The sequence below is a fragment of the Pinus tabuliformis genome, chromosome 7 (assembly GCF_031772625.1).
Source record: "Pinus tabuliformis cultivar Carrire ecotype Pingquan chromosome 7, CPIR1, whole genome shotgun sequence".
NCBI classification, from domain to species: domain Eukaryota; kingdom Viridiplantae; phylum Streptophyta; class Pinopsida; order Pinales; family Pinaceae; genus Pinus; species Pinus tabuliformis.
In genome coordinates, this window is record NC_142293.1 from 330,797,746 (window position 1) to 330,817,864 (window position 20,119).

Genomic DNA, 20,119 nt, shown 5'->3' on the forward strand with positions numbered 1-20,119 from the left:
GACCGAAATATTTTGCGTGGTGTTCGACGCCAAGTCCTTTATTCACACCACGTGAATTTTACTGCAGTACCTTGAGGGTCATTATCATTATCGGTGATTCCTCTCGCGCTTGTTAACAGTTTACCTCATTGACCGGTAATCAAGCGATGTCTTTCCATGTTCGACTTCAGAACATTTCTCACATGGATCGACTTGTACTTAGAGTGAAGATCGGACGAGATTGAAGACCACGAATCTAGTTTCATCCATCCGGGCTGTGATATATATTCAGGAAAGATAAAGACATTGACATGTACATCATTGCAACAGATAATCATCCTACCCAAAGGATGATAATTTCATCAAAATTATCAGTCTACCATCAGACGATTGTCTGTTCTATGTACAGAAAAATGAATTTATAAAGCTGAGCATGGGAATGCCCACCTCAGCTAGATCATGAAGGCAGTATGAAAAATAATGTATTGTATTGTATCTTATTACAGGTCTCCTCCCAGCATTGGATGAACTTCGGATCCTCCTAATAAAGCATTTCACCCGATAAACGACCTCATACTTTAGGGGGCAACTGTTATAGACATTTTTGTGCCTTGCAGCATTGAGCATGAAATGTCCATAATCCAAGGGATCCAAAGTCCCTAAACATGTTGTTCCTACCCCTAGAGGAACAAGGCTAACAAACCACAGCAATTCACAGAAGTTCTCCACCAGAAACTGCTCAAAAACAAGTCAATTCAGGATCAATTCAGAGGCTCCACTAGCTGTCTGCGCTGAAATGCAGAGATTACACTGGCTAGGTGCACTGCAACGCAGGTAGAAGCACTACCAGGGTGCGCTGAGCGGGAAGTGACAAATGGCAAGTTCATTCAACGAGGTGGAAAGACCCTGGAAGCTTCCAGAATCTTCTCCAATGACACTTGCCTCAATGAATTCGACTAGTGATGAGTAAGAGGCTCTTAGTCTCCAAGTGGAAGCAAGAACTGACAGAGGGAGAGGACACTAGTCAGATCTCAAGCTGACTCATCCTCTCTCCAAACATCTATATATGGATCTCTCCTCCATGAGATCCAGGAGGCTGGAATTTTGTTATTGCAAAGAATTGTTGTTGGTTTGAGATTGGAATCATTGGGTGCTTAATGCTTTGAAGGGAGGTGAAGATAGGAATTTCACTTGCTAGGAAGGAGATGCTGGATTGGATCCCTCTTGGTTGTATCTCCTCCTGAACCTTGTTATTCATCAATAAAGCTATCTTGGTTTCTCCTATATGCTGATGTGTCTTTGATGTATGATTGCATTAGTGTATTTGGTTTATTTCTAATCCTGAACTAGTTATGAATATGAATCTATGTCTTTGTGTAGTGTTCCCTTCTTGTGATCTTGCAGGAACCTGTTGAAGCTGGGTGAGCGAGAAGGCAAGTAGCTGGGAACTCTCAAAGAGAAGAGAAACCGGATCGAGGGACAAACGGAAGACACCGGTTAGTCCATCTGTCTCTATTCATTCTTAATTCATAAAGGAAGAATACTAGAATAGCTGTTTCTGTTTGTTGCTAAGGCACTGTCACACCTTAGGTGGATAGGATCGTCCTGCATAGGCATTTTTCCCCACAACAGGGTGGATTAAGAGACTAGGTGGGACATTACAGAATGATTTATCTTATGCCACTATCCCATTTTTTGGAGGAGAAAGCAGGAGATTGTACAGAGAAGCACAACTGGCCTACATCATCAGTTATGAGAAGAATCCTACTAATCATCCCATACATGTTGTGGACACTGATTTTGGAGCATATATCCTCCAAATAGAAGAATCCTAGAAGGCCTTAATACAACTCAAGAAACAAACAAATCAGGTTGAGGAAAAACAAGGAAGTCAGGTTTGGGAGATTTTCTTTGATGGAGCATGTTCCAGGGAGACTGCAAGAGCAAGGGTGGTTCTGGTATCTCCGAAGCAAGAAAGCACCTAGCTGTCTTTCAAGCTGGATTTTCAAGTCACCAACAATATAGCAGAGTATGAGGCTCTGATATTGGGCCTTGACGTAGATAAAGACAGAGGAATCTGGAACTTAAAGGTGTTTGGAGATGTTGATTTGATCATTCAGCAAGTAAACAGAACATTTCAAGCAAAGCACCCAAGGCTGAAAGCATACAGAGATGAGGTATGGAGACTCAAAGATTCCTTTGATAATTTCTATATTTCATATATGCTTAGAGCCAAAAATCAGCTTGTTGATTCCCTTGCTGTGTCTGCTAGCATGTTTATCCCTCCCATGCCTCGCAAACTAGTTTATGAAGACCAAATGAAATATAGACCATCCTTGCCTGATAATGTCCAGCATTGGAAAATTTTCAAAGATGATACTGAAGTAAATAGATTCTTGCAAGTCATTGATGATTTTTCCGAAATGCAAATTGACCAAGAAAATGAAGCCTTGGAGGAAAGCCCTCAATCCCAGCTTAGAGACAAAATTGGCAAAGATAGTATTGTCCAACTTCCCAACAATTATATACCTAAAGGTTTAATTCCTCTAGAAAGACTGTTTGACCAGAATGATGTGCCTTACAAGGCTGCCCAAAAAGAAGATCAATCTGTAGTCTGTAAGCATGACATAGGGAGTCCAGGTCAACCTAGATACATAAATCTTTCTTCTCATCTATCTGCTGACCAAAGTTCTGAATACTGCAAATTAATGAAGCAATTTGCTGATGTGTTTGCCTGTGAATATAGTGACCTGAAAACCTATGATAAAAATATTATTCAACATAAAATCCCTCTAGAGAAAGATACCATCCCTTTCAAGCAGAAGCTGAGACCAATAAATCCTTTGCTCCTTCCTTTGATTGAAAAAGAAATAAAAAGGTTGTTGGCTGCCAAGATCATAGTACCTCTCAGATATTCAAAATGGGTAGCCAATTTGGTTGTGGTGAGGAAGAAAAGTGGAGAAATCAGGCTCTGTGTTGATTTCAGAAATTTAAACAAGTGCTCCAAGAAAGACAATTATCCCCTACCCAAGATGGAGCATTTGCTGCAAAGAGTCTCAGGAGCCAAAGTGATGTCTTTCTTGGATGGTTTTTCGGGGTATAATCAGGTTGATGTGCATCCAGATGATCAAGAAAAGACTGCATTCACCACTCCTTGGGGCACTTTTATGTATTCCAAGATGCCTTTTGGGTTGATGAATGTTGGAGCTACCTTTCAGAGAGCTATGGACATAGCATTTGTGGGAGAGAAGGATAAATTTTTCCTTATCTACCTTGATGATATAACAGTATACTCCAGCAGCCATTAAGACCATTTGCAGCATTTGAAGAAAGTGTTCCTGAAGTGCAGAAGGTTTGGAATTTCAGTCAATCCTAAGAAGTCACAGTTTGCTTTGGAAGAGGGCAAGCTGTTAGGACATATTGTTTCTACTGCAGGTGTCCAAATTGACCCGGAAAGAGTAAAAGCAATACAGACTTTGTCTGTCCCGAGATCAAAGAAGGACATCTAGTCCTTTCTAGGCAAGATTAATTTTGTGAGGAGGTTTATACCAAATTTTGCAGAAATGGTGAAGCATATTACCTCCATGTTGAAGAAGGGGTCGAAAAGCAAGTGGACTGATTTAGCAAGAAAATCCTTTGAGTCCATTAAGAAGGCTATTATGGAGGCTCCTACTTTAATCAGTCCAGATTATAGCAAGGAATTCCATATATTTTCATTTGCCTCTGAAACCACCATTGCAGTAGTTTTATTGCAAGCAGATGAAGAAGGCTTAGAGAATCTAGTGGCATTTTTCAGCAAAACATTAAGGGATGCTGAGCTGAGGTATGATATTATGGATAAACAAGCATATGTTCTTATCAAATCTTTGAAAGCCTTCAGGGTTTACATTCTTCATTCCAAGATAATTGCATATGTACCTTCTGCTTCAATAAAAGATGTCCTAACACAGCCTGATGCTGATGGAAGAAGGGCTAAATGGATTGCAAAGTTAGTTGAATTTAATATAGAACTGAAGCCCACCAAGCTTGTCAAAGGTTAGGGTCTTTCCAGATTGTTAGCTGAAGAAAATTGCAGAACATTGGACATAAACCTCGTTGGCCCAATTTCAGAAAATGGTAAAACAGAAGAAGAGGAAGCAGCTGAACTAGAGAGAAAGCAGCTAGTGGCAGAAATTCTAGCTTCTTGTGATTGGTATTCTGCAATAGTTAAATTCTTGCTAAAGCTAGAAATCCCTTCAGGCCTTACTCAAATTCAAGTCAGAACTGTTAAACTTAGGGCAATAAAATATTGTATCCATGAAAATCTGCTCTACTGGAGGGATCCATCTGGAGTTCTTTTGAGGTGTCTGGACAAAGGACAATCAATGGAAGTTATGCAGCAGTTTCATTCTAGCATGTGTGGAGGGCACCATTATTGGAAGACTACAGCTCATAAAATCCTCAGAGCTAGGTACTATTGGCCCACCTTATTCTCTAATGTCTTTTCATTTGTTAAATCTTGTGACAAGTGCCAAAGATTCGAAGGAAGATAGCAATTCAAGTCCTTTCCCTTGAAACCAATACATGTTAATGGACCTTTTCAGTAGTGGGGTCTGGATTTCATTGTAGAAATCAATCCACATTCCAGTGGTCAGCACATGTGGATATTAGTAGCCACTGATTATTTTACTAAGTGGATTGAAGTAATCCCTACTAGAAAGATTGATCATAATGTGGTCATGAAGTCTTTGACAGAAAATATCGTTACCAGATTTGGTTGTCCACATAAATTAGTCATAGACAACGCAACAACTTTTAGGGAAAAATAATTGGTGGATATGTGTGATTCAATGGGCATCAAGCTAGTTCATTCCACCTCATATTACCCTCAAGGTAATGGTTTAGCAGAGTCTTCAAATAAAAGTCTCATAGGGATAATTAAAAAGCTGTTGGAAGACAATAAAAAGAATTGGGATTCCAAGCTCAGGTATGCACTATGGGCTGACAGAGTAACCACCAAGAAATCCACAGGGAATTCTCCTTTCAAGCTGGTATATGGCACTGAAGTTGTATTCCCAATTCAGTTAACTCTCCCCGTGGAAAAATTCCTTCAAGAAGAGAAAAACAAGGAAGAAGATATGGCAAAGAGGATCATGGATTTGGCAGAGGTACATCAAATTAGAGAACAGCTGGTTGAAAAGTCTGCAGCACACCAGAAAAAGATCAAGGAAGCTTTTGATAGAAAGACAAAATCAGATAATTTTCAGGTTGGATACTTGGTTCTGAAATGGGATGCACTAAAAGAAAAGAAAGGCAACCATGGGAAGTTTGATGCTTTCTGGATAGGGCCTTTCATCATTTCTCAGATTCAATGTAACAATACCTTCGTACTGCAAAGTATGGGAAGAGAAGCAGTTTCTGATGCCTAGTTAACGGACGTTTTCTGAAAATTTATGTTGTTTAAGGTCCTTTGGCCTTAAAGTTGTAAATATTTTATTTTATCAGTTTTAGTATAGGACCAGTCAGACTCCACGCCCAATGGAACAATAGGAATTTTGCTAATTTGTTTTTATCAGAAAGGCATTGATCTGCAGGTTCTTGAGACCTCACAGGGAGGATTTCATCCCCAGAAGGAGCTAGTGTTAGCTCTGCTACATGCGTCAACATTTGGAGGACCAAATTCTAGCTTGTCCGTGTGTTTATGCAGAAAAGGAGCTCACAGTAGCATGTTTCCTTCTTCCCCTTCATTTTCCTTATACTCTCTTGACTCCTGTTGTCCCTGTTTTCCTCCAAAATCCTTTATAAACCCATATCCCCTCGGGTCCCCAGGCACAAAGTTTAAACCCATATAACCCGCGCTCACACTTCTATACGCCTCCATAAACCTTCACCGTAACCCATCGTCGTCGGTTGATCACAACCGTTGATCGCTCCACCTGGATCCAACGGTCCCTTACCACGTAACTGGCCCATTTGTTCTCCGTCGTTTGATCATATACCACCCAAATCAGACAGCATCCGCTTCCCCCGCTGCCATAACCTAACCACTTGTTAACTCGCGATAAAGTGGTTTCCGTCACTTCTTGTCTGCCACGCGTCACCCACTGACTCGTATCGCAAACCTGCGTACAATTACCACCCACCCTCTGAAAGCAGTGCGGGGAATACCGCTTACCACCATGTGCCCGTCCCCGTGCGTTATCGCCCGTGTAGATTATTCCCTCAATGGTCGTCGGATTTGTCCGTTGGAGATATGACAGCTCACAATTGTTCATTCCCGTTTCCTCCTGATATCTCCCGCCGAGTCATATCCGTCGTTCATCTACACGATCCAACAGCCAGCCTCATTCCTCCATTCAATTTGTCTACCCGCTGTTAGACTCCGTCTTGTATGTAAAATGTGAGATTGATTCTTCTTCAAAACCCTATTTTGAAGAAGAAATCATTTAATGTTTTTTTTTTTTAGAATATGTAATTTATTCTCCAGCTCTTCAAATGGCAGCGACTTCAAGCTCCTATCCCTGCACAAGCACAATTCAGAATATTCACTTTTCATAATATATCAATGGAGTCCTACAGTACTTACCTCAATCCTCACAAGCAGATTAAGAAATATTTTGTCAGCAACTTGAATGGTACATCAATTCTTGAAATTGCTGCCCTCACTGCAATTATGCCTGTTCTTATCCTCCTGCGACAATGGAATGTGTTGCAACTCAGATGGGACCAAGGTGGATCTACCAATATTCAAATGGAGGAGCATAGCAGCAGGAGTAAACATTTGAAATATTGGAGGAATTATGCATCTTCTTTGATTGATGATTTCTTTCTCGTTGTTTACCAATGCTTTCTTGCTTAACAATTATGGCAGACCAGACTTACATTTGTTCTATATGCTTGACGCTTCTTGTACTGCTTGAGATTTTTTACACAAGGTTGTTGTCACATTCTGGAATTTCAACCCATGCAGAGAGTAGTACTTTGTCTGTGTCTTATTGGAAGAAAAAGCCTCTCATCATATCGATTTGCAATGATGCTGGTGACATGCTTGTCAATCCTGGCTGTGGACTTCAAAATATTTCCCAGGCGATTTGCTAAGACAGAAACGTATGGTACAGGATTAATGGATCTCGGGGTTGGATCTTTTGCAGTTGCAAATGCACTAGTTTCAAAACAGGCACGCAACATTGATTCGGTGTCCATGTTGGGGAATATGGTGTACACTGGAATTTCTTTTTCACTCTTGCAGCAGTGGCCATTGTGATATCAATAATCAATATTCATCCCCAATACTGTGGCTTCTTTGGATGTGTAATTCTCACAGTTTATCAAGCAGTCCTGTTGTGTGGATTAAATCGTTACCTCATTTCAGATCAGAGGGGTGAAAATATCATTAGTCTGATCAAAGAGGGCATCTTCAGTTTATTTGGATATTGGGGCTTATGCCTTGTTAGTGTCAACTTAGGCTATCATCTCTTCTTCCTAAAGAAACCCATTAGTTCTAGAGTAGCTTCAATTGGATGGAAATCAAGTATTGCAATCGAAGTTTGGCTGCTTGACGGTTTCCTTTGGGTGCTAACAATCATTTTGGATAAGTTTGTAGAGAAAAATTTCTCATCGCATGTGCAATTTGGCATATGTAACTTTTGTTCTGGCACAAAACTTTGAGGTTCTTGGGATGCTTATGCTCTCAGATTTGGTCCCCACAAGAAAATCAACCATTTTACTCTCAAGGGAATGCGACTTTTAAAACAAACCAATATAGTCAATACAAGGCATCATAACCTTATTCGCAATGGCTCCATGCTGACATATAGCAACAAGCCTGTGAAAATACCAGCGCGGGTTTTTAGCTGTAGTAACTTCGATGAAATCAGTGAGCATGCTAAAGCTCTGTATAATCAAGGAAAATTTAAGGAGTTTATCGATATTCTGTGTAATGGGAGGCGATTCAAGGACGCAGTAGACACTCTGGTTATTCTCGAACAGCGAGGTGTCAGCTTGGATTCTCACATATATGAGCGTCTGTTATGGGATTGCATCCACGAAAGAGCATTGGCCGAGGATATATCAAGTTGGGGTATTTTGAAGAGGCAGAGTATCTGTTCGAAGCAATGCCCGAGAGAGACGTTGTGTCGTGGAATGTGATGGCTATGGGCAAGAAAACAGAAATGCTGGCAACAGGTGGCAGTGATTCTCTTGTGAATTTGTGGCATGATTGCACTGCTACAGATGAGGAGGAGGCTCTTCTCAAAGAGGAGGAAGCGGCATTGAAAGACCAAGAATTACTAAATGCTCTTGCAAATACTGACTACGTGAAAGCAATTCAACTTGCATTTGAATTAAGAAGACCTTATAAGCTCCTTAATGTTTTCACTGAACTATACAGCAAAGGACATGCCTAGGACCAGATACAGAAAGTGATACGTGAAACTAGGAAAAGAAGAACTAAAATTTCTTTTAGAATATGTGCGAGAATGGAATACAAAGCCAAAATTTTCCCATGTTGCCCAGTTTGTATTATTTCAACTTTTCAATGTCCTTCCTCCAACGGAGATTATTGAGGTACAAGGCATTAGTGAACTTTTGGAGGGCCTTATACCATATGCGCAGCGACATTATAGCAGGTTAGACAGACTCATGAGAAGCATCCTTCAGGCATCGTTCCCACCCTCTAGAATATAGTGTTCACTGTAAACTTGGATTGCAAATTGGACTTGAAAGCCATTGCTCTTCAAGCTCGAAATGCAGAGTACAATCCCAAGCGTTTTGCAGCAGTCATAATGATAATAAGGGAGCCCAAAACTACAGCACTGATATTCGCATCAGGGAAGATGAACCTGCAGATATCAGTAACGTGGCAATCGTTCCAATATGTGGGCATTCGATTCATCTAAAAGAGCATATGTGGCAGTTTGACCCATACTTTAGCAATTTCCGTAGGAATGGCCAACGCATTTCCAGAGATTTGGGGCGCAGTTATAATTTCCAGAATGTGCAAAGTGGCATACAAGATTCTATTGCTTATGTTTATTTTCAGTAAATGGGATTGACACCTGTAATGCCACCTCTTCATCAGATTCAGCAAATTCGAGTAGAAGGAGCGCTATTCTATCTTCAGAAGCGCTGATTGTTTCTTTTTTAGTTTTATTTGTTAATAATGATAAAACAAATCCCTTGTCTTGGGGTCAATTTGTTTTTCCTTAGCAGATTTTTATTTAATGTATTTAAAAATCATTTGTAAAGGAGTTGAGGGAGAGAAAGAGAGTTTTGAGAGCTGGTGGAGAACAGAGAGCTTCATTGTACAGATTTTGACAGAGAATTTAATTAAAAATGCAGCTCTGACCCCTGAGATTCCTGTGGTATGAGATTTAACATTTGTGTCCTCTTTTGTTTCATATGTAGCCTGTTATGTTTTTCATGTCATTTCATGATCGTTTCCATTTGAAAAAATGAAGTGTTAAGGTAGAATTCATCATTTGTATGCTCTGCCTTTAAGTTTGTTCATATTTAATGTTTTCTTCTGTTTGACAAGGATTCATCTTCTATGCCCTTGTCAGCTCCTCAGCAGTCTTGCCATTCCATTTAATCTCAATTTGATGTTAAACTTTCTTGCCTAGCTTGCCTCAGGGGATAATCCGTGTTTTTGATTACATTTCTCTGTTCAAGCTGTTCCTTTGCCCCATGCAGCCCAGAAAAACCCCATCATTTTATTAAAAACCCCTTTTTATCAATTTACTAGCCTAAAATCAATGTTCCCTTTTTAGTTATCTCGCCCATTGAAGATATTTACCGAGATATACCGGAGAGAGCCCTCTCCTGCCCTGTAGGGCTAGCTACGAGGCTAAGTGGTTTGATGTTGCCTTGGAGTTTGCCTTTCTCAGCCTGAGGTGAAATTTCAAGCGCTAACATATTGGCGACCATACTGGGGAGAACATTCGACTTGTTGATTGTCTTGTCCCAGTACATGAAATCAAATTGCAGATCTGATGCTGATGGTGGACAGCAGTCAGACACATATGCAGGCTGAACCATTCACCTGGCGACTCCAATTCGATCCAGACATTCCAGTGCTTGTTGATTCACTCATGCAATGGTAGGGTATGTGGCAAACCCTGCCCTGTGTGAAGCTGTAGAAGAAATAAGAAATGACTTAGCAAATACTGAATTTGATGAAGATGTTTTCAGTGCCTTGCTTCAATGGTTGAAATCTTCAAAGTGGTTCAAAACTAAATTTTGCGAGTTAATTGTTGAAAGAATCGAGAAGGAGATTCAGTGTCTAGATGAGAAGATCCAGTCATATGATTTCCAAGACCCTAAAAAGTTCTTGGAAATCCTTCCTCCTTCGCAACAAGAAATCATAGACTTGCCTACAGATGTTTACATTGACAATGTGCAGCTGGAAGTATGTGTTGCAGAGTTGGGGCAGCCAACAGAGTCTGGCTTCCGTGATCCTATTGCGGCATACATGGACACGTTTTTCAGTTTGCTTGATAGATCAGGCTGTCTTTTTCGTGACCAGGGTCATTACGTGCATGAAGGGCTACCAGCAATCACATCTGTGTCCTGGTGGAAGCATTCTCGAGCGGCCTCATTCTCAGGTTTACTTGAATGGTTAATTTGGCATTTCAGTATTACCTGATCTATCATTTGTACAGCCAAGTAGGGTAGATTTTGTAAATAAATAAGCAGCCATAAGGCAGCATTTTGTTCTAGTTTCATTATAGTTTTAGTGTGAGGTTTGCTGAGTTAGTCTTTCAATCAATTTAGTCAGTTTCCAGTTAATAAGTTGAGTCTTCAGTTGTGTTGATTTGTTGAAATAATGGACTCCATTGCCCAATGGACGGAGGCACTGTCTCCTCTCCCAAAGTTCTGCGGTTCTTGGCACCTCCACGAAAGCGGCAGCTGCCATCCCAAGTGGAGCCGATGTTAGACTCCATCTTGTATGTCAAATGTGAGATTGATTCTTCTTCAAAACCCTGTTTTGAAGAAGAAATCATTTAATGTTTTTTTTTAGAATATGTAATTTATTCTCCAACTCTTTAAATGGCAGCGACTTCAAGCTCCTATCCCTGCACAAGCACGATTCAGAATATTCACTTTTCATAATATATCAATGGAGTCCTACAGTACTTACCTCAATCCTCACAAGCAGATTAAGAAAGATTTTGTCAGCAACTTGAATGGTACATCAATTCTTGAAATTGCTGCCCTCACTGCAATTATGCCTGTTCTTATCCTCCTGCGACAATGGAATGTGTTGCAACTCAGATGGGACCAAGGTGGATCTACCAATATTCAAATGGAGGAGCATAGCAGCAGGAGTAAACATTTGAAAGATTGGAGGAATTATGCATCTTCTTTGATTGATGATTTCTTTCTCGTTGTTTACCAATGCTTTCTTGCTTAACAATTATGGTAGACCAGACTTACATTTGTTCTATATGCTTGACGCTTCTTGTACTGCTTGAGATTTTTTACACAAGGTTGTTGTCACATTCTCGAATTTCAACCCATGCAGAGAGTAGTACTTTGTCTGTGTCTTATTGGAAGAAAAAGCCTCTCATCATATCGATTTGCAATGATGCTGGTGACATGCTTGTCAATCCTGGTTGTGGACTTCAAAATATTTCCCATTTCAAAATATTTCCCAGGCGATTTGCTAAGACAGAAACGTATGGTACAGGATTAATGGATCTCGGGGTTGGATCTTTTGCAGTTGCAAATGCACTAGTTTCAAAACAGGCATGCAACATTGATTCGGTGTCCATGTTGGGGAATATGGTGTACACTGGAATTTCTTTTTCACTCTTGCAGCAGTGGCCATTGTGACATCAATAATCAATATTCATCCCCAATACTGTGGCTTCTTTGGATGTGCAATTCTCACAGTTTATCAAGCAGTCCTGTTGTGTGGATTAAATCGTTACCTCATTTCAGATCAGAGGGGTGCAAATATCATTAGTCTGAACAAAGAGGGCATCTTCAGTTTATTTGGATATTGGGGCTTATACCTTGTCAGTGTCAACTTAGGCTATCATCTCTTCTTCCTAAAGAAACCCATTAGTTCTAGAGTAGCTTCAATTGGAGGGAAATCAAGTATTGCAATCGAAGTTTGGCTGCTTGACGGTTTCCTTTGGGTGCTAACAATCTTTTTGGATAAGTTTGTAGAGAAAAATTTCTCGTCGCATGTGCAATTTGGCATATGTAACTTTTGTTCTGGCACAAAACTTTGAGGTTCTTGGGATGCTTATGCTCTCAGATTTGGTCCCCACAAGAAAATCAACCATTTTACTCTCAAGGGAATGCGACTTTTAAAACAAACCAATACAGTCAATACAAGGCATCATAACCTTATTCGCAGTGGCTCCATGCTGACATATAGCAACAAGCCTGTGAAAATACCAGCGCGGGTTTTTAGCTGTAGTAACTTCGATTAAATCAGTGAGCATGCTAAAGCTCTGTATAATCAAGGAAAATTTAAGGAGTTTATCGATATTTTGTGTAATGGGAGGCGATTCAAGGACGCAGTAGACACTCTGGTTATTCTCGTACAGCGAGGTGTCAGCTTGGATTCTCACATATATGAGCGTCTGTTATGGGATTGCATCCACGAAAGAGCATTGGCCGAGGATATATCAAGTTGGGGTATTTTGAAGAGGCAGAGTATCTGTTCGAGCAATGCCCGAGAGAGACGTTGTGTCGTGGAATGTGATGGCTGTGGGCAAAAAAACAGAAATGCTGGCAACAGGTGGCAGTGATTCTCTTGTGAATTTGTGGCATGATTGAACTGCTACAGATGAGGAGTAGGCTCTTCTCAAAGAGGAGGAAGCGGCATTGAAAGACCAGGAATTACTAAGTGCTCTTGCAGATACTGACTACGTGAAAGAAATTCAACTTGCATTTGAATTAAGAAGACCTTATAAGCTCCTTAATGTTTTCACTGAACTATACAGCAAAGGACATGCCCAGGACCAGATACAGAAAGTGATACGTGAACTAGGAAAAGAAGAACTAAAATTTCTTTTAGAATATGTGCGAGAATGGAATACAAAGCCAAAATTTTCCCATGTTGCCCAGTTTGTATTATTTCAACTTTTCAACGTCCTTCCTCCAACGGAGATTATTGAGGTACAAGGCATTAGTGAACTTTTGGAGGGCCTTATACCATATGCGCAGCGACATTATAGCAGGCTAGACAGACTCATGAGAAGCATCCTTCAGGCATCGTTCCCACCCTCCAAAATATAGTGTTCACTGTAAACTTGGATTGCAAATTGGACTTGAAAGCCATTGCTCTTCAAGCTCGAAATGCAGAGTACAATCCCAAGCATTTTGCAGCAGTCATAATGAGAATAAGGGAGCCCAAAGCTACAACACTGATATTTGCATCAGGGAAGATGAACCTGCAGATATCAGTAATGTGGCAATCGTTCCAATATGTGGGCATTTGATTCATCTAAAAGAGCATATGTGGCAGTTTGACCCATACTTTAGCAATTTCCGTAGGAATGGCCAACGCATTTCCAGAGATTTGGGGCACAGTTATAATTTCCAGAATGTGCAAAGTGGCATACAAGATTCGATTGCTTATGTTTATTTTCAGTAAATGGGATTGACACCTGTAATGCCACCTCTTCATCAGATTCAGCAAATTCGAGTAGAAGGAGCGCTATTCTATCTTCAGAAGCGCTGATTGTTTCTTTTTTAGTTTCATTTGTTAATAATGATAAAACAAATCCCTTGTCTTGGGGTCGATTTGTTTTTCCTTAGCAGATTTTTATTTAATGTATTTAAAAATCATTTGTAAAGGAGTTGAGGGAGAGAAAGAGAGTTCTGAGAGCTGGTGGAGAACAGAGAGCTTCATTGTAGAGATTTTGACAGAGAATTTAATTAAAAATGCAACTCTGACCCCTGAGATTCCTGTGGTATGAGATTTAACATTTGTGTCCTCTTTTGTTTCATATGTAGCCTGTTATGTTTTTCATGTCATTTCATGATCTTTTCCATTTGAACAAATGAAGTGTTAAGGTAGAATTCATCATTTGTATGCTCTGCCTTTAAGTTTTTTCATATTTAATGTTTTCTTCTGTTTGACAAGGATTCATCTTCTATGCCCTTGTCAGCTCCTCAGCAGTCTTGCCATTCCATTTAATCTCAATTTGATGTTAAACTTTCTTGCCTAGCTTGCCTCAGGGGATAATCCGTGTTTTTGATTACATTTCTCTGTTCAAGCTGTTCCTTTGCCCCATGCAGCCCAGAAAAACCCCATCATTTTATTAAAAACCCATTTTTATCAATTTACTAGCCTAAAATCAGTGTTCCCTTTTTGGTTATCTCGCCCATTGAAGATATTTACCGAGATATACCGGAGAGAGCCCTCTCCTGCCCCGTAGGGCTAGCTACGAGGCTAAGTGGTTTGATGTTGCCTTGGAGTTTGCCTTTCTCAGCCTGAGGTGAAATTTCAAGCGCTAACACCCGCCATGAAGTCCACGCTCCTTAACTACTCTATGCGCCTAAAGGATGAGCATAATCAGTCCCCAGTACCGTTTGTAGCAGATCCTCAACCACTACATTCAAGAGATAGAATGGCCAAGAAGAAAAGGACAGCCTCAAGCAGATGAACACATTTACCAGTTATGGAACTTCTTCCATACGGCACTCCACCTGCTCGAGAAGGATAGAAGAGTATCTGAAAAGATCAATTTTGTTTATTAAAGCATGCAGATTATAGCAGAGACTCTTTCAGAGAGTTAAGGTGGTTGGTGGCCAATTATGACCCCTCCACGCATACAACAACAACATATCTTTGTAATCAAACTCTATATATACGCAAAAAATAGATGGGATGAGGGTTGATGGTTGTGGTTTTGATGTAAGGTTCAACTTCTGGAGACTGTAACTACTTTGATACTTGCAGCGTCTGGTCTTCATTTTCAGCTAATACAAGCTTCTTTTGCTGTTAATTGCTCACTTTCCATTTCTACTCTGTTCTAGGCTATGCCTGTTATGCATTTATTCATGTGCTCTTGATATTTAGCATTAGAGAGGTTGTCATCCCACCTCTGTGTTGAAGTCTAGTATGTATCATTGAATGTGTTATGCAGGTTTTTATTTACTTAATGCCAGAGAGCTGTCATCTTGTCTATGCATTAGGAAATAGATTTGTAGACCTTTTTACTGGTTGCAGCCGGCCATCACATGGTCTTGTGCATCTGCTAGTGTGGTCAGTATTCTCCATGTTCACTTAATCCTCAAACTGTGAGTAATTGGTGGTCTAAAGCCTTGTAGTCTAGGGGTGTTCACGCATGTCTAGAGTTAAGCATAGTAGAAGTGGTTATCTGGCTTGAATATGCATCATTCCTTCCATTCATCCATTTCCAAAATTTTGTTGAGTTTGTAATGTTCCCGAGCATCTTTGAGATACAACCTAGGAGAGTTTATTGGGGTGATAACAGTTATTACCAAGATTAGACATCCTTATGGCATCCCTGTCTGAATCGAAGGTGGTGCTTTGCTAGATTTTGAAGAAATTTTAGGAAGCCTCTTGTCATCTATGTTGTTTAACCTCTTCTTATACATTGAATACTTTTATGTAGACATGCTTTCAATGGGGAAACTGATTTCTTCAATGAGGAGGAAAGGATTGGGTGTATTTCCTTTAATTTTGACATTATAGGTTATAAATTCCATTTGGATCTCTTCTAACTTTCTCCATCACTCTTCAAAGATAATGCATTCCCAAACATCACATCCATATAATATATGTTTATTTGTAATGAGAGCCTCAAAGAAGAGTCTTTTAATTTCCCATATTCAAGTCCTTAATAAGCTTTCTACCCTCCATCATTTCTTTTCTCAATGCTATAATTCTAGTTGAGCTTGTGATGGATGTCAATTCCAAGATATTTGTAGGAAGACACTTCCTACAAGTTTTTGTTGTCATATACAAGTATCATACGCGATCATTTTGGATTTAATTATCATGAATTTTGTTATTTTTATTAAGGATATTGATTATTTGCTTTATCTCTCAAACCATGAAAAAAGGCATGCCAAATTAGATGTTAGATTATAATCCTAGTGCATAGATTTCTTGATAAGAAAAATTAAGATACATTGTCCATAAATTTCTTAAGAATCCCACCCAAGGATGAAAAATGTTGCTAAAAGAATTAATCGTACAAATAATATGGCTCATTGTTCTTAGGTTTGAGGGATGAGGAGTATACTCAAAATATTTGACATGAAAAATATCACCATATTGATATCTGTAGAAATTCCTTGTAGATTCAAACTACACATTCTAATATGCTAAAACAATTGACTTGAATCTACTCTACTCATCAACGGAAACAATAGCCGATTGGTGAAATAATGATGCATAAAAAGAAAAAAATCAATCACACATAACACAATACTTTTCTAGGGAAAGCCACATCTAAAAACCCCTACTATCTATATATTGCATTAATCATAAAATATGAGAATATTACAATGCTTTTCCCAAGCCCGAAAAACCTCTGCACTTTCTTTATCTATCTCATTACTTCCCAGACAAGCTCAAGTAAATACTTAGCCAATTAGGATGCCTGCCAAGCTCCTATTTCCTTGTGCAATTTCCTTAGTAATTGGCCCATATTTAATTGGGAAATTCCTTAATTATGAATTTTGCAATCCTCATAGACCTTCCTCTAATTGCATGCACTAATTGTACAATTCAAATGATTATACAACTGATAGTACAATGTCCCTGAACTCCAAGCTCAACTGGGTCTTTCTCTAACTTGAGATGCATTAGTTAATTATGAGTGAATTTTTAGTTTACTGGTTGATCATTGTTGGTTACACCCCACTACTGGATCTCCCACTAATTCCTCCATCAGTTGGAACTAGTTGAACTCACTTGAACTCAGTTAAAATGAATTAAATAAGTACAACTGAAAAATAAACTCAACCTCGGCTGCTATAAAGTATGAGACACTCTACATGACTCTAGTTAGACCCTCCACTCGAATTAACTAAACCAACTAAGTCAAATTAACTTAGTTAACTATTACAAGTTGTCATGAGATGTGGAATTACAACTTAATTCAAGGATAAGATAAAATTAGGATTTTCTTGTTGCATTTTCAACACTCCCTCTCAACAAGAAATGGATTATCTTCTATCCCGATCTTGTCTCTGTGAAACTCGAATTTGCATCTTGACAATGCCTTTGTCAAAATATCTGCATCCTGCTCCTCTATAGGAATGTACTCCAGCAACATGATTCTCCACTACACACAATCTCGTAGATGGTCATACCAGATGTCGATATGCTTGGACTGATCATGAATAATGGAATTCTCAGAGAGTTTGATACAACTATGTTTGTTATAGTAAAACACTATAGGATTCATCTGTTGATCAAATAACCCAACAAGGATCTTCCTCATCTAGATAGCCTCATAAGCTGCTTGACTAGTAGCCATGTACTCTACTTCTGGTGAACTGAGTTCAACTGATATTTTCTTCATGTTGTACCAATAAATTGTTGTTAAACCAATACTGAAGATTCCCCCTGATGTGCTCTTTTTGTCGGATAGAATCACAGCCCAATCTGCATCTGTGAAGCCTTGAAGCTTCACTTCCTCTGTCCATTTATAACAAATACCAAACTGAGTGGTGCCTCTGAGGTATATCAACACATGTTTAGCTTCCTTCCAATAAATTTTGGTTGGCTTAACCATGGATTGAATAAGCTAGTTAGCTGCAAAACAAATGTCTGAACATGAGTTCACCAAATACATAAGTGAACCCACAAGTTGTCTATAAATAGTAGCCTCCACTACTTCACTTGAAGTAGCATCTTCCTTCCTCCAATTACCCATTAGAGGAGTCTCCATGGGTTTGCTTCTCTCCATGTAGAACTTCTTCAATATCTTGTTGGCATACTTGCCCTGAGAGACAAACAATTCCTCATCTCCTTGCCATACTTCCATACCAAGAAAGTAATACATGAGCCCCAGATCCTTCATCTCGAATTCTCTTACAAGATCCTCTTTGTAAGATTTGTAGGATTTTATCAAATTCTCATCACCTGTTAGAATTGAATCATCGACATATAAAACTATAATCAACAATTTACCTTCAACCATAATATGGTAAAGGTCTGCATCTGCTTCACTTTTGGTGGAGCCCAACCCAGTGAAATAGCTTTCAATTTTGGTGTACCAAGCACGTGGTGATTGTTTTAGTCCATACAATGCTCACTTGAGTCTACACACATGTGACTCTCTGTTGAAGGTCTCAAATCCTTCCGACTACTCAATATACACTTCTTCCTCAAATATACCATTGAAGAATGCTATATACACATCCGTATGATGTATATTCCATCCCGTCTGTGCTGAAAATTCTCGAATAGGTATGATTGAAGAGTACCTTACTACTGGAGAAAAGGTCTCATTGTAATCCATTCCCTCCACCTAAGAGAACTCTCTGGCCACAAATTGGGCCTTGTGTTTCTCCACACTCCCATCTACTACTTGCTTTACCTTGTAAATCCTTCTGGAAATCACCACTGACTTGTCTGTTGGTATTGGGACCACTTCCCAAACACTGTTTCTAATAATGGAGTCATACTCTTCAACCATGGAATCAACCCACACTGGTTGCTGCACTACTTCCTCGAATGAGGATGGCTCAACCTCTACACTCTCGCTCATCAGAGCCATGTAGCCAGTGTACCAATCTAGTGACCTCCTCTACCTGTGTTGTGATGTGGGTGCTCCCACATTCTCTCTAGCATCATGCATCAATATGTCAGTCTCTTCAGTGTGCTTCCTTCCATCTCTAGAAGTCTATGCATGAGTGGGTGCTTCCAATCTCTTCTCCTCTGAATGTGGCTGCTCCACATCATCCCTAGGTTCCTCCTCTGGAGCTAAAATTTGCTCATATGCATGTGACTGAAGCTCACTCTCAAGGGAATATCTCATGACCTTCTCTTCATCGAAATTCACATCACTATGAACCACAGTAATCCTGTTGGATGACAGTTACACCCGATAGTTGTGAGGTGTATCAGTGTACCCCACAAATATGCCCAACTCAGTTGTTTGCTCTATATTTTTCCATGCATCCTTGGTAACATGATGGTAGACTAATGAACCAAAGATCCTAAAGTGTGCTACATCTTGTTTCTTACCTGAAAAAGCTTCTTATGGTGTACTTATCTCAAGAATTTGATGAGGGCTTATGTTCTGCAAAGAAACAGTTGTGTTGCATGCTTCATTCCATAAGTGCAACGGTAGGCCCTGATCATGTAACATCACCCATGCATCTCCCGCCATACTCATGTTCTTTCTTTCAGCCATCCCATTGTGTTGTGGGTTATGAGGTGTTATTAACTCTCATCGAATGCCTTCTGATGCACAAAAGTTCTTGAATTCATTCGACACATATTCTCCACCATTATCGCTTATAAGAAATTTAACTCTCCTACCAATATATTTCTCGACAAGTGCTTTAAATTCACAAAATTTAGCGAACGTATGATCTTTCTTCTGCATGAAGAAAATCCAACACTTAAGAGAAAAATAATCAACAAATATTATGTAATACCTATGCTTGGTCATGGAGGTTGTCGAGAATGGTCCACACACATCTTAGTGAACTATGTCAAGGATTGCTTGTGTTCGACTGTCTTTATCATGAAAGGAAGCTTTGGTGTACTTCCCCAATGTACATCCTTTTCAAGTGTCTCTCTGCTCTAGTGTACCCTTGAGAATTCCTGTAGAAATTTTTTGCATGATCTTCAAAGCTCTGTAGTGAAAGTGACCCAATCTTCTATGCCACAAATCACTGATGTCTCGTCTCTCGATCTTCTCTACTTTTGTGCTCCGAGCAGCGCAATCTTTTGCATCCAATTTGTAGAGGTTCTTCACCCGAACCCTGATTCACTTCACCTATCTTGAGGCTATGTGACAAAGGAAAGCCTTTCCATTGCTAAATATCACATCATAGCCACGATCCTCCAAAATGGTAACTGGAACAAAATTCTTCTTCAAACCTGGAACATACATGACATATTTTAATGTGAGAGGAGAACTAGACTCCCTCTGAAAGGAAATAGTACCAATGCGGGTTGCACTATACCTCCCATCATCTCCCATCTCGA

The 20,119-nt window shown here is 39.7% G+C and overlaps 2 pseudogenes; both read left to right on the plus strand.

Annotated features, from left to right (window-relative positions):
* Positions 1 to 6,502: 6,502 nt before the first annotated feature.
* On the plus strand, positions 6,503 to 7,708 carry LOC149247296 (uncharacterized protein At4g17910 pseudogene; annotated as a pseudogene).
* A 3,345-nt stretch (positions 7,709 to 11,053) lies between these two features.
* LOC149247297 (uncharacterized protein At4g17910 pseudogene) lies at positions 11,054 to 12,276 on the plus strand (annotated as a pseudogene).
* Positions 12,277 to 20,119: the final 7,843 nt, after the last annotated feature.